Source organism: Phalangium opilio, unplaced genomic scaffold (genome assembly GCF_054372755.1).
Source record: "Phalangium opilio isolate 3A_F unplaced genomic scaffold, DU_Popi_V2 ptg001170l_1, whole genome shotgun sequence".
Classification (NCBI taxonomy): Eukaryota; Metazoa; Arthropoda; class Arachnida; order Opiliones; family Phalangiidae; genus Phalangium; species Phalangium opilio.
In genome coordinates, this window is record NW_028324255.1 from 6750420 (window position 1) to 6763165 (window position 12746).

The following is a 12746-nucleotide window of genomic DNA, read 5'->3' on the forward strand; positions in this document are numbered from 1 at the left end:
AAAGCAAAAAGTATAAAAATAATGGTTTCAGTGAACATATTTGAAAATAGTGAAGAAATACTCAAAGTATGCTTCTTTGGCCTTGAAACATCGATTTTGAAATTGTTTGAGATCCCACATCACCGCTCCCGGGTGGGCTCAAACCACCAACCTATTGGTTAACAGCCGAATGCGCTAACCATTGAGCCACGGAAGCTCAGAAATTAAATGGTTGTCAGGTATTGTGGATAAGTTATGACTTATTACGTTACATCTGAGACCCTACAACACCTCTCCCGGTTGGGCGCGAACCACCAACCTTTCGGTTAACAGCCGAACGCGCTAACCATTGCGCCAAGGAAGCCCAAAAAATAAATGGTCGTCAGGTATTGTGGAAAAACATTGGCTTTCTACGTTACATTTGAGATCCCACATCACCCCTCCCGGGTGGGCTCGAACCACCAACCTATTGGTTAACAACCGAACGCGCTAACCATTGCGCCACGGAAGCCCAAAAACTAAATGGTCGTCAGGTATTGTGGAAAAACTTTGGTTTTCTACGTTACATGTGAGATCCCACAACACCGCTCCCGGGTGGGCTCAAAACACCAACCTATTGGTTAACAGCTGAACGCGCTAACCATTGCGCCACGGAAGCCCAAAAATTAAATGCTCGTCAGGTATTGTGTAAAAACCTTGAATTTTTACGTCACATCTGAGACCTCACAACACCGCTCCCGGATGGGCTCGAACCACCAACCTATTGGTTAACAGCCGAACGAGCTAACCATTGAGCCACGCAAGCTCCCAGCCGAACGCGCTAACCATTGCGCCACGGAAGCACAAAAGTTAAATGCTCGTCAGGTATTGTGTAAAAACCTTGACTTTTTACGTCACATCTGAGACCTCACAACACCGCTCCCGGATGGGCTCGAACCACCAACCTATTGGTTAACAGCCGAACGCGCTAACCATTGCGCCACGGAAGCCCAAAAGTTAAATGCTCGTTAGGTATTGTGTAAAAACCTTGACTTTTTACGTCACATCTGAGACCTCACAACACCGCTCCCGGATGGGCTCGAACCACCAACCTATTGGTTAACAGCCGAACGCGCTAACCATTGCGCCACGGAAGCCCAAAAGTTAAATGCTCGTTAGGTATTGTGTAAAAACCTTGACTTTTTACGTCACATCTGAGACCTCACAACACCGCTCCCGGATGGGCTCGAACCACCAACCTATTGGTTAACAGCCGAACGCGCTAACCATTGCGCCACGGAAGCCCAAAAGTTAAATGCTCGTCAGGTATTATGTAAAAACCTTGACTTTTTACGTCACATCTGAGACCTCACAACACCGCTCCCGGATGGGGTCGAACCACCAACCTATTGGTTAACAGCCGAACGCGCTAACTATTGCGCCACGGAAGCCCAAAAATTAAATGGTCGTCAGGTATTGTGGAAAAACTTTGGCTTTCTACGTTACATTTGAGATCACACAACACCGCTCCCGGATGGGCTCGAACCACCAACCTATTGTTTAACAGCCGAACGCGCTAACCATTGATCCACGGAAGCTCAGAAATTAAATGGTTGTCAGGTATTGTGGAAAAACTTTGGCTTTCTACGTTACATTTGAGACCCCACAACACCTTTCCCGGGTGGGCTCGAACCACCAACCTTTCGATTAACAGCTGAACGCGCTAACCATTGCGCCACGGAAGCCCAAAAATTAAATGCTCGTCAGGTATTGTGTAAAAACCTTGACTTTTTACGTCACATCTGAGACCTCACAACACCGCTCCCGGATGGGCTCGAACCACCAACCTATTGGTTAACAGCCGAACGCGCTAACCATTGCGCCACGGAAGCCCAAAAGTTAAATGCTCGTCAGGTATTGTGTAAAAACCTTGACTTTTTACGTCAAATCTGAGACCTCACAACACCGCTCCCGGATGGGGTCGAACCACCAACCTATTGGTTCACAGCCGAACGCGCTAACCATTGCGCCACGGAAGCCCAAAAATTAAATGGTCGTCATTTATTGTGCAAAAACTTTGGCTTTCTACGTTACATTTGAGATCCCACAACACCGCTCCCGGATGGGCTCGAACCACCAACCTATTGGTTAACAGCCGAACGTGCTAACCATTGCGCCACGGAAGCCCAAAAATTAAATGGTCGTCAGGTATTGTGGAAAAACTTTGGCTTTCTACGTTACATTTGAGATCACACAACACCGCTCCCGGGTGGGCTCGAACCACCAACCTATTGGTTAACAGCCGAACGCGCTAACCATTGCGCCACGGAAGCCAAGAAATTAAAAGGTTGTCAGGTATTGTGGAAAAGTTTTGACTTTTCACGCTACGTCTGAGACCCCACAACACCTCTCTCGGGTGGGCTCGAACCACCAACCTTTTGAATAACAGCTGAGCGCGCTAAACCATTGCGCCACGGAAGCCCAAATATTAAATGGTCGTCAGGTATTGTGGAAAAACCTTGACTTCTTACGTCACATCTGAGACCTCACAACACCGCTCCCGGGTGGGCTCGAACCTTCAACCTTTTGTCAGGTACGCCACAAGAAATAATGAAGAGATTCCCTGATGTTTTTGACACGGTAGGAAAACTCCCGGGACAACATCACATGAAACTTCGCCCGGATGCGATCCCAACAAGAACACCAGCCCGCAAAATCCCGATCCAACTGATTCCACGGGTTGAAGCCGAAATACAACGCATGGTCGCTGCTCAGGTCATAGTTCCTGTCACCGAACACACAGAATGGCTTCATCCAATGGTAGTGGTTCCCAAACCAGGCAATGACATCCGCATTTGTTTGGATCCGCGCAATTTGAACAAGGCACTATTAAGAGAACACTATCCCATGCCAACATCCCAACAAATCTTCTCTGAGTTATCTGACGCCCAAGTTTTCACCGCATTGGATGCCAAATCGGCCTTTTGGCAAATCGAACTTACACCAGAGAGCTCTCGAATGTGCACCTTTGCAACGCCATTTGGAAATTTCCGATTCACGCGTCTACCCTACGGGATATCCACTGCTTCTGAATACTGCCAAAGGATAATGAATTCTATATTTGGCGATATACCTCGAACACGAATTGCCACAGACGACTTCCTTATACACGGTTCAAACGAAGCAGAACACAACAAAATCCTATATACAGTATTGGAACGGGCGCAAAGAAAAGGACTGATGTTTAATTCCAAAAAGATCCAACTAGCCGTTACCCGCATCAAATATCTCGGTCATATCATATCTCCCAAGGGCGTCGAAACTGATCCGGAGAAGGTTGGAGCGATCAGAGAACTACCACCACCAGCGGACAAACCGGCACTACTAAGATTTCTGGGCATGGTTAACTTCATGGCAAATTATATTTCTGGATATTCCGAACGAACTGCTCCCCTACGGCCTCTTCTCAAGCAAGACACAGTATTTCGATGGGACGAAACCCACCAAGACGCTTATGACGACTTGAAACAAGCCATCACTTAAGCGCCAGTGTTAACATTTTACAATCCCAAACTACATAACACTGTATCCGTCGACGCTAGTCAACATGGAATTGGTGCCGTACTTCTGCAGCAAGGCAAACCTATTGAATACGCGTCGATGACCTTTACATCCGCACAAACGCGCTACGCTCAAATTGAAAAGGAGCTGCTCGCCATATTATATGCATGCGAACACTTTCATTATTATGTGGCAGCCGCCCCACTAACAGTGCAGACAGACCACAAGCCGCTGCTTGTCATTATCCGGAAGCCGTTCCATCTTCTCTCTCCAAGGCTCCAGCGCCTAACATTGCGGTTGGCGCGGTATGACCCGACATTAATTTATGTTCCTGGTACCAAGCTTTTCATCGCTGACGCCCTCTCGAGAGTACCACAACCCAACTGCACAATGACAACGGACTTTTTGGAAGGTCCCGCTGCAACAATATATACTCTGACCACTCTTTCTATGACCGACTCCGCAAGTTCCAACACGCAACAAATCAAGATCCTGACCTGCAACAGATTCAAAGCTACGTGGAAAATGGCTGGCCCTTGCATCACAAGTCAATCCGTCTTCCTGGCGTAAGGGCATTCTGGGCACTACAGGAGGAAATACACTCACAGAACGGACTCCTATACAGAGGCGATCGTCTGTTGGTTCCGGCAATATTACAAGGAGACACTATGAAGCAGATACACGCCATACATCAAGGTGTTACAGCTTGTCTCGCAAAAGCCAAAATGAATGTATACTGGCCGACAATGACTGCCGACATTACCAGATTTATAGCAAATTGCCCCGTTTGCAAGGAAAGAGAACGCGCAAACACTGCGATGCCTTTACATCCCTTGACAATTCCACCACATCCATGGCACACGGTCTCGTCTGATCTGTTCAAATTCCGCTCTAAAAACTATATTCTTCTGATTGACCACTTTTCGAAATATGTAGAAGCCCAAGAATTGACAACTACGAATGCTGAAGCTGTCATCAAGTTCCTAACACCAAATTTTGCCCGCCATGGCATTCCAAGACGTTTTCAGTCGGACAATGGACCACCCTACTCCTCATACATGTTTACGAAATTTCTCGAAAAATGGGGCGTGGAACAAATCACATCGAGTCCTTATCACCCGCAAAGTAATGGATTAGCAGAGCGCATGGTCCAAACGCTAAAGAGCTACCTAGCTAAATCGCAACCTGAAGGCAAAGACCTCAATCAAATCTTGCTAGAATACCGGACGACTCCATTGGAAAATCTTCTCACACCTGCAGAAATGCTAATGGGGAGAAAACTTCGTAGTCGCATCACAATGAATGACGCATCACTCAACCCGAATTTTCCGACACAAGAAATCATATCTGGACTACAACACAGACAGTTCACCATGCAAAGACATGCTGACACAAAACCGCATAGAAATCTACGTCCACTCGAGATAGGGGAGAAAGTCTGGTACTTCGTGGGAACACGTTCTTAGAAACCAGCAATAATACTCCAAAAAGCTACCTCCCCAGATTCCTACATCATAGAAACGGAACAAAATCAAATTTTCCGGCGATCAAGAATTCACCTTCGCCCTCAAATTCAACGAAAACCCGACAATCAAAATAAGCCAGAAATTCCGAGAAGGATTAACGCACAAAGATTTCAAAACAACTCATGTGCTAACCTCCTTGAAGAAGCTTTCAACAAAACCCCTAAAGTGGCTCATTATGCGTACAAACCTGTCGCTGTGACAGAGACGACGTCTCCGAGATCTTCCAGTGCATTGACAGATCACTCCCAGCGATCATCTATCCTACCTAATCTTCCTGATATCCATGAATTAGATGCTAACCACCCTTTAGAATCACACATCGTGAACCCATCAAGACAATCCCTGCAAGAGACGTCAACACGTGATGAAACCGGGCCAAGGATGATCCCACAACAAACTGCTCTAATAAAATCTCGACCACCAACCGTACCACCTTTCCCACAAACAATTGTCAAGACACCCACTTCATCGTATGGACGACCATTGAAAACCCCGGCGTGGTTCTCACCTGCATAGACCGTATAAAAAAAAAAAAAAGCTTGTTGTATAATGTAAAAAACTATGTTAGTTAAAAAAATATTTTATCTATTGGCATAAGATAAAACAAGAGTGAAACCGAGTCTTCCTTATCGGTAGATATATTTCAAGGAAGCACTTCTCTTAAGATCAGCTACCATGTAACAACGCGTACTTTTTATCGTGACAAATAAATCTTTTATTATGCACAAACGTTTATTAAGATAATCAAATAGAAAACTACAACAATTATAAAAAAAACTTCGCGGTTTCGAACCTGTGGCCTTCCGGGAGTGAGGCGGATGCGATAACCGCAACACTAAAGATATGTTATTATTTTTAATCGAAAGAACAGGGTCAAGTAATTAAGCAATACGTGAACAAACAAACCCCTCCATAGAAAATGCATTAGACTATACTTTGCAGGCTCGTACCTCTGTGTCTACTGTAGATACGGGGATGTCCTTTGAGTATGTTATAGTCCAATTTTTCCCCCATCTAACCATACTAAAAACATTGAGCTACGACAAACAGGGGCCGAGTAATTAAGCTAAACGTAAACAAACAACCCGTCCATAGGAAATGCATTAGACTATACTTTGCAGGCCCATAACTCTGTGTCTACTAGAGATACGGGGATGTCCTTAGGATATGTTATAGTCCAAATTGTCCCCCATCTAACCATACTAAAAACATTGAGCTACGACAAACAGGGGCCGAGATATTAAGCAAAATGTTCGTCAACTTTGGTATCGTCTCACTTATTTTTATTATGTTACTTATGATTTTTGCACTAAACTTTGGAGGCTCATAACTCTTGTTCTACAAGAGATACTGGGATCTCGTTTGGATATGTTATAGTACTCTTTGCTCCCCATACAAGGATACTTTAAACTTGAGGCTACCGCAATATCGTCGTCAACTTACTTTTTGTCTCACTTATTGTTAGAAGGTTACTTTTGATTTTTGAAAAAAAACTTTGCAGGCTCGTAACTCTGTTTCTACTGGAGATACGGGGATGTCCTTTGAGTATGTTATAGACCAATTTGTCCCCCATCTAGCCATACTAAGAATTAGGGCTACGACAAACAGTAGTCGAGTAATTAAGCCAATCGTAAACAAACAAACCCCTCCATAGGAAATATATTAGACTAAATTCTGGAGGCTCGTAACTCTGGTTCTACCAGAGATACGGGGATGTAAATAATGTGACCTTGACACAAATGTTCGGATAATTATAAAGGTCTTTGCATGTTCCAAGCAAAAAAACAAAACTTCGCGGTTTCGAACATGTGGCCTTCCGGGAGTGAGGCGGATGCGATAACCGCTACACTAAAGATATGTTATTATTTTTAATCGAAAGAACAGGGTCAAGTAATTAAGCAATACGTTAACAAACAAACCCCTCCATAGAAAATGCATTAGACTATATTTTGCAGGCCCATAACTCTGTGTCTACTAGAGATATCGGGATGTCCTTAGGATATGTTATAGTCCAATTTGTCCCCCATCTAAACATCCTAAAAACATTGAGCTACGACAAACAGGGACCGAGTAATTAAGCTAAACGTAAACAAACAACCCCTCCATAGGAAATGCATTAGACTATACTTTGCAGGCCCATTACTCTGTGTCTACTAGAGATACGGGGATGTCCTTAGGATATGTTATAGTCCAATTTGTCCCCCATCTAACCATACTAAAAACTTTGGGCTACGACAAACAGGGGCCGAGTAATTAAGCTAAACGTAAACAAACAACCCCTCCATAGGAAATGCATTAGACTATACTTTGCAGGCTCGTAACTCTGTTTCTACTGGAGATACGGGGATGTCCTTTGAGAATGTTTTAGTCCAATTTGTCCCCCATCTAACTATACTAAAAACATTGAGCTACGACAAACAGGGGCCGAGATATTAAGCAAAATGTTCGTCAATTTTGGTATCGTCTCACTTATTTTTATTATGTTACTTATGATTTTTGCACTAAATTTTAGAAGCTCATAACTCTTGTTCTACAAGAGATACTGGGATCTCCTTTGGATATGTTATAGTACTCTTTGCTCCCCATACAACGATACTTTAAACTTGAGGCTACCTGAATATCGTCGTCAACTTATTTTTTGTCTCACTTATTGTTAGAATGTTACTTTTGATTTTTGAAAATAAACTTTGCAGGCTCGTAACTCTGTTTCTACTGGAGATACGGGGATGTCCTTTGAGTATGTTATAGACCAATTTGTCCCCCATCTAGCCATACTAAGAATTAGGGCTACGACAAACAGTAGTCGAGTAATTAAGCTAATCGTAAACAAACAAACCCCTCCATAGGAAATACATTAGACTTAATTCTGGAGGCTCGTAACTCTGGTTCTACCAGAGATACGGGGATGTAAATAATGTGACCTTGACACAAATGTTCGGATAATTATAAAGGTCTTTGCATGTTCCAAGCAAAAAAAAAAAACTTCGCGGTTTCGAACCTGTGGCCTTCCGGGAGTGAGGCGGATGCGATAACCGCTACACTAAAGATATGTAATTATTTTTAATCGAAGGAACAGGGTCAAGTAATTAAGCAATACATGAACAAACAAACCCCTCCATAGAAAATGCATTAGACTATACTTTGCAGGCTCGTAACTCTGTTTCCACTGGAGATACGGGGATGTCCTTTGAGTATGTTATAGTCCAATTTGTCCCCCATCTAACCATACTAAAAACATTGAGCTACGACAAACAGGGGCCGAGTAATTAAGCTAAACGTAAACAAACAACCCGTCCATAGGAAATGCATTAGACTATACTTTGCAGGCCCATAACTCTGTGTCTACTAGAGATACGGGGATGTCCTTTGAGTGTGTTTTATTCCAATTTGTCCCCCATCTAACCATACTAAAAACATTGAGCTACGACAAACAGGGGCCGAGATATTAAGCAAAATGTTCGTCAACTTTGGTATCGTCTCACTTATTTTTATTATGTTACTTATGATTTTTGCACTAAACTTTAGAGGCTCATAACTCTTGTTCTACAAGAGATACTGGGATCTCCTTTGGATATATCATAGTACTCTTTGCTCCCCATACAAGGATACTTTAAACTTGAGGCTACCTGAATATCGTCGTCAACTTATTTTTTGTCTCACTTATTGTTAGAAGGTTACTTTTGATTTTTGAAAATAAACTTTGCAGGCTCGTAACTCTGTTTCTACTGGAGATACGGGGATGTCCTTTGAGTATGTTATAGACCAATTTGTCCCCCATCTAGCCATACTAAGAATTAGGGCTACGACAAACAGTAGTCGAGTAATTAAGCTAATCGTAAACAAACAAACCCCTCCATAGGAAATACATTAGACTAAATTCTGGAGGCTCGTAACTCTGGTTCTACCAGAGATACGGGGATGTAAATAATGTGACCTTGACACAAATGTTCGGATAATTATAAAGGTCTTTGCATGTTCCAAGCAAAAAAAAAAAAATTCGCGGTTTCGAACCTGTGGCCTTGCGGGAGTGAGGCGGATGCGATAACCGCTACACTAAAGATATGTTATTATTTTTAATCGAAAGAACAGGTTCAAGTAATTAAGCAATACGTGAACAAACAAACCCCTCCATAGAAAATGCATTAGACTATACTTTGCAGGCTCGTAACTCTGTTTCTACTGGAGATACGGGGATGTCCTTTGAGTATGTTATAGTCCAATTTGTCCCCCATCTAACCATACTAAAAACATTGAGCTACGACAAACAGGGGCCGAGTAATTAAGCTAAACGTAAACAAACAACCCCTCCATAGGAAATGCATTAGACTATACTTTGTAGGCCCATAACTCTGTGTCTACTAGAGACACGGGGATGTCCTTAGGATATGATATAGTCCATTTTGTCCCCCATCTAACCATACTAAAAACTTTGGGCTACGAGAAACAGGGGCCGAGTAATTAAGCTAAACGTAAACAAACAACCCGTCCATAGCAAATGCATTAGACTATACTTTGCAGGCCCATAACTCTGTGTCTACTTGAGATACGGGGATGTCCTTAGGATATGTTATAGTCCAAATTGTCCCCCATCTAACCATACTAAAAACATTGAGCTAGGACAAACAGGGTTCGAGATATTAAGCAAAATGTTCGTCAACTTTGGTATCGTCTCACTTATTTTTATTATGTTACTTATGATTTTCGCACTAAACTTTGGAGGCTCATAACTCTTGTTCTACAAGAGATACTGGGATCTCCTTTGGATATGTTATAGTACTCTTTGCTCCCCATACAAGGATACTTTAAACTTGAGGCTACCTCAATATCGTCGTCAACTTATTTTTTGTCTCACTTATTGTTAGAAGGTTACTTTTGATTTTTGAAAATAAACTTTGCAGGCTCGTAACTCTGTTTCTACTGGAGATACGGGGATGTCCTTTGAGTATGTTATAGACCAATTTGTCCCTCATCTAGCCATACTAAGAATTAGGGCTACGACAAACAGTAGTCGAGTAATTAAGCTAATCGTAAACAAACAAACCCCTCCATAGGAAATACATTAGACTAAATTCTGGAGGCTCGTAACTCTGGTTCTACCAGAGATACGGGGATGTAAATAATGTGACCTTGACACAAATGTTCAGATAATTATAAAAAAAACTTCGCGGTTTCGAACCTGTGGCCTTCCGGGAGTGAGGCGGATGCGATAACCGCTACACTAAAGATATGTTATTATTTTTAATCGAAAGAACAGGGTCAAGTAATTAAGCAATACATTAACAAACAAACCCCTCAATAGAAAATGCATTAGACCATACTTTGCAGGCCCATAACTCTGTGTCTACTAGAGATACCGGGATGTCGATAGGATATGTTATAGTCCAATTTGTCCCCCATCTAACCATACTAAAAACATTGAGCTACGACAAACAGGGGCCGAGTAATTAAGCTAAACGTAAACAAACAACCCCTCCATAGGAAATGCATTAGACTATACTTTGCAGGCTCGTAACTCTGTTTCTACTGGAGATACGGGGATGTCCTTTGAGTATGTTTTATTCCAATTTGTCCCCCATCTAACCATACTAAAAACATTGAGCTACGACAAACAGGGGCCGAGATATTAAGCAAAATGTTCGTCAACTTTGGTATCGTCTCACTTATTTTTATTATGTTACTTATGATTTTTGCACTAAACTTTGGAGGCTCATAACTCTTGTTCTACAAGAGATACTGGGATCTCCTTTGGATATGTCATAGTACTCTTTGCTCCCCATACAAGGATACTTTAAACTTGAGGCTACCTGAATATCGTCGTCAACTTATTTTTTGTCTCACTTATTGTTAGAAGGTTACTTTTGATTTTTGAAAATAAACTTTGCAGGCTCGTAACTCTGTTTCTACTGGAGATACGGGGATGTCCTTTGAGTATGTTATAGACCAATTTGTCCCCCATCTAGCCATACTAAGAATTAGGGCTACGACAAACAGTAGTCGAGTAATTAAGCTAATGGTAAACAAACAAACCCCTCCATAGGAAATACATTAGACTAAATTCTGGAGGCTCGTAACTCTGGTTCTACCAGAGATACGGGGATGTAAATAATGTGACCTTGACACAAATGTTCGGATAATTATAAAGGTCTTTGCATGTTCCAAGCAAAAAAAAAAAAAAAACTTCGCGGTCTCGAACCTGTGGCCTTCCGGGAGTGAGGCGGATGCGATAACCGCTACACTAAAGATATGTTATTATTTTAAATCGAAGGAACAGGGTCAAGTAATTAAGCAATACGTGAACAAACAAACCCCTCCATAGAAAATGCATTAGACTATATTTTGCAGGCTCGTAACTCTGTTTCTACTGGAGATACGGGGATGTCCTTTGAGTATGTTATAGACCAATTTGTCCTCCATCTAGCCATACTAAGAATTAGGGCTACGACAAACAGTAGTCGAGTAATTAAGCTAATCGTAAACAAACCTACCCCTCCATAGGAAATACATTAGACTAAATTCTGGAGGCTCGTAACTCTGGTTCTACCAGAGATACGGGGATGTAAATAATGTGACCTTGACACAAATGTTCGGATAATTATAAAGGTCTTTGCATGTTCCAAGCAAAAAAACAAAACTTCGCGGTTTCGAACCTGTGGCCTGCCGGGAGTGAGTCGGATGCGATAACCGCTACACTAAAGATATGTTATTATTTTTAATCGAAAGAACAGGGTCAAGTAATTAAGCAATACGTTAACAAACAAACCCCTCCATAGAAAATGCATTAGACTATACTTTGCAGGCCCATAACTCTGTGTCTACTAGAGATACCGGGATGTCCTTAGGATATGTTATAGTCCAATTTGTCCCCCATCTAACCATAGTAAAAACATTGAGCTACGACAAACAGGGGCCGAGTAATTAAGCTAAACGTAAACAAACAACCCCTCCATAGGAAATGCATTAGACTATACTTTGCAGGCTCGTAACTCTGTTTCTACTGGAGATACGGGGATGTCCTTTGAGTATGTTATTGTCCAATTTGTCCCCCATCTAACCATACTAAAAACATTGAGCTACGACAAACAAGGGCCGAGATATTAAGCAAAATGTTCGTCAACTTTGGTATCGTCTCACTTATTTTTATTATGTTACTTATGATTTTTTCACTAAATTTTGGAGGCTCATAACTCTTGTTCTACAAGAGATACTGGGATCTCCTTTGGATATGTTATAGTACTCTTTGCTCCCCATACAAGGATACTTTAAACTTGAGGCTACCTCAATATCGTCGTCAACTTATTTTCTGTCTCACTTATTGTTAGAAGGTTACTTTTGATTTTTGAAAAAAAACTTTGCAGGCTCGTAACTCTGTTTCTACTGGAGATACGGGGATGTCCTTTGAGTATGTTATAGACCAATTTGTCCCCCATCTAGCCATACTAAGAATTAGGGCTACGACAAACAGTAGTCGAGTAATTAAGCAAATCGTAAACAAACAAACCCCTCCATAGGAAATACAATAGACTAAATTCTGGAGGCTCGTAACTCTGGTTCTACCAGAGATACGGGGATGTAAATAATGTGACCTTGACACAAATGTTCGGATAATTATAAAAAAAACTTCGCGGTTTCGAACCTGTGGCCTTCCGGAAGTGGGGCGGATGCGATAACCGCTACACTAAAGATATGTTATTATTTTTAATC

General features: G+C 42.1%; 1 non-coding gene across 1 annotated transcript; it reads right to left on the reverse strand.

Moving 5' to 3' along the window:
* Positions 1–1924: 1924 nt before the first annotated feature.
* Positions 1925–1997, reverse strand: TRNAH-GUG (transfer RNA histidin (anticodon GUG)). Its single transcript has one exon. It is a non-coding gene; the product is annotated as a tRNA-His (tRNA).
* Positions 1998–12746: the final 10749 nt, after the last annotated feature.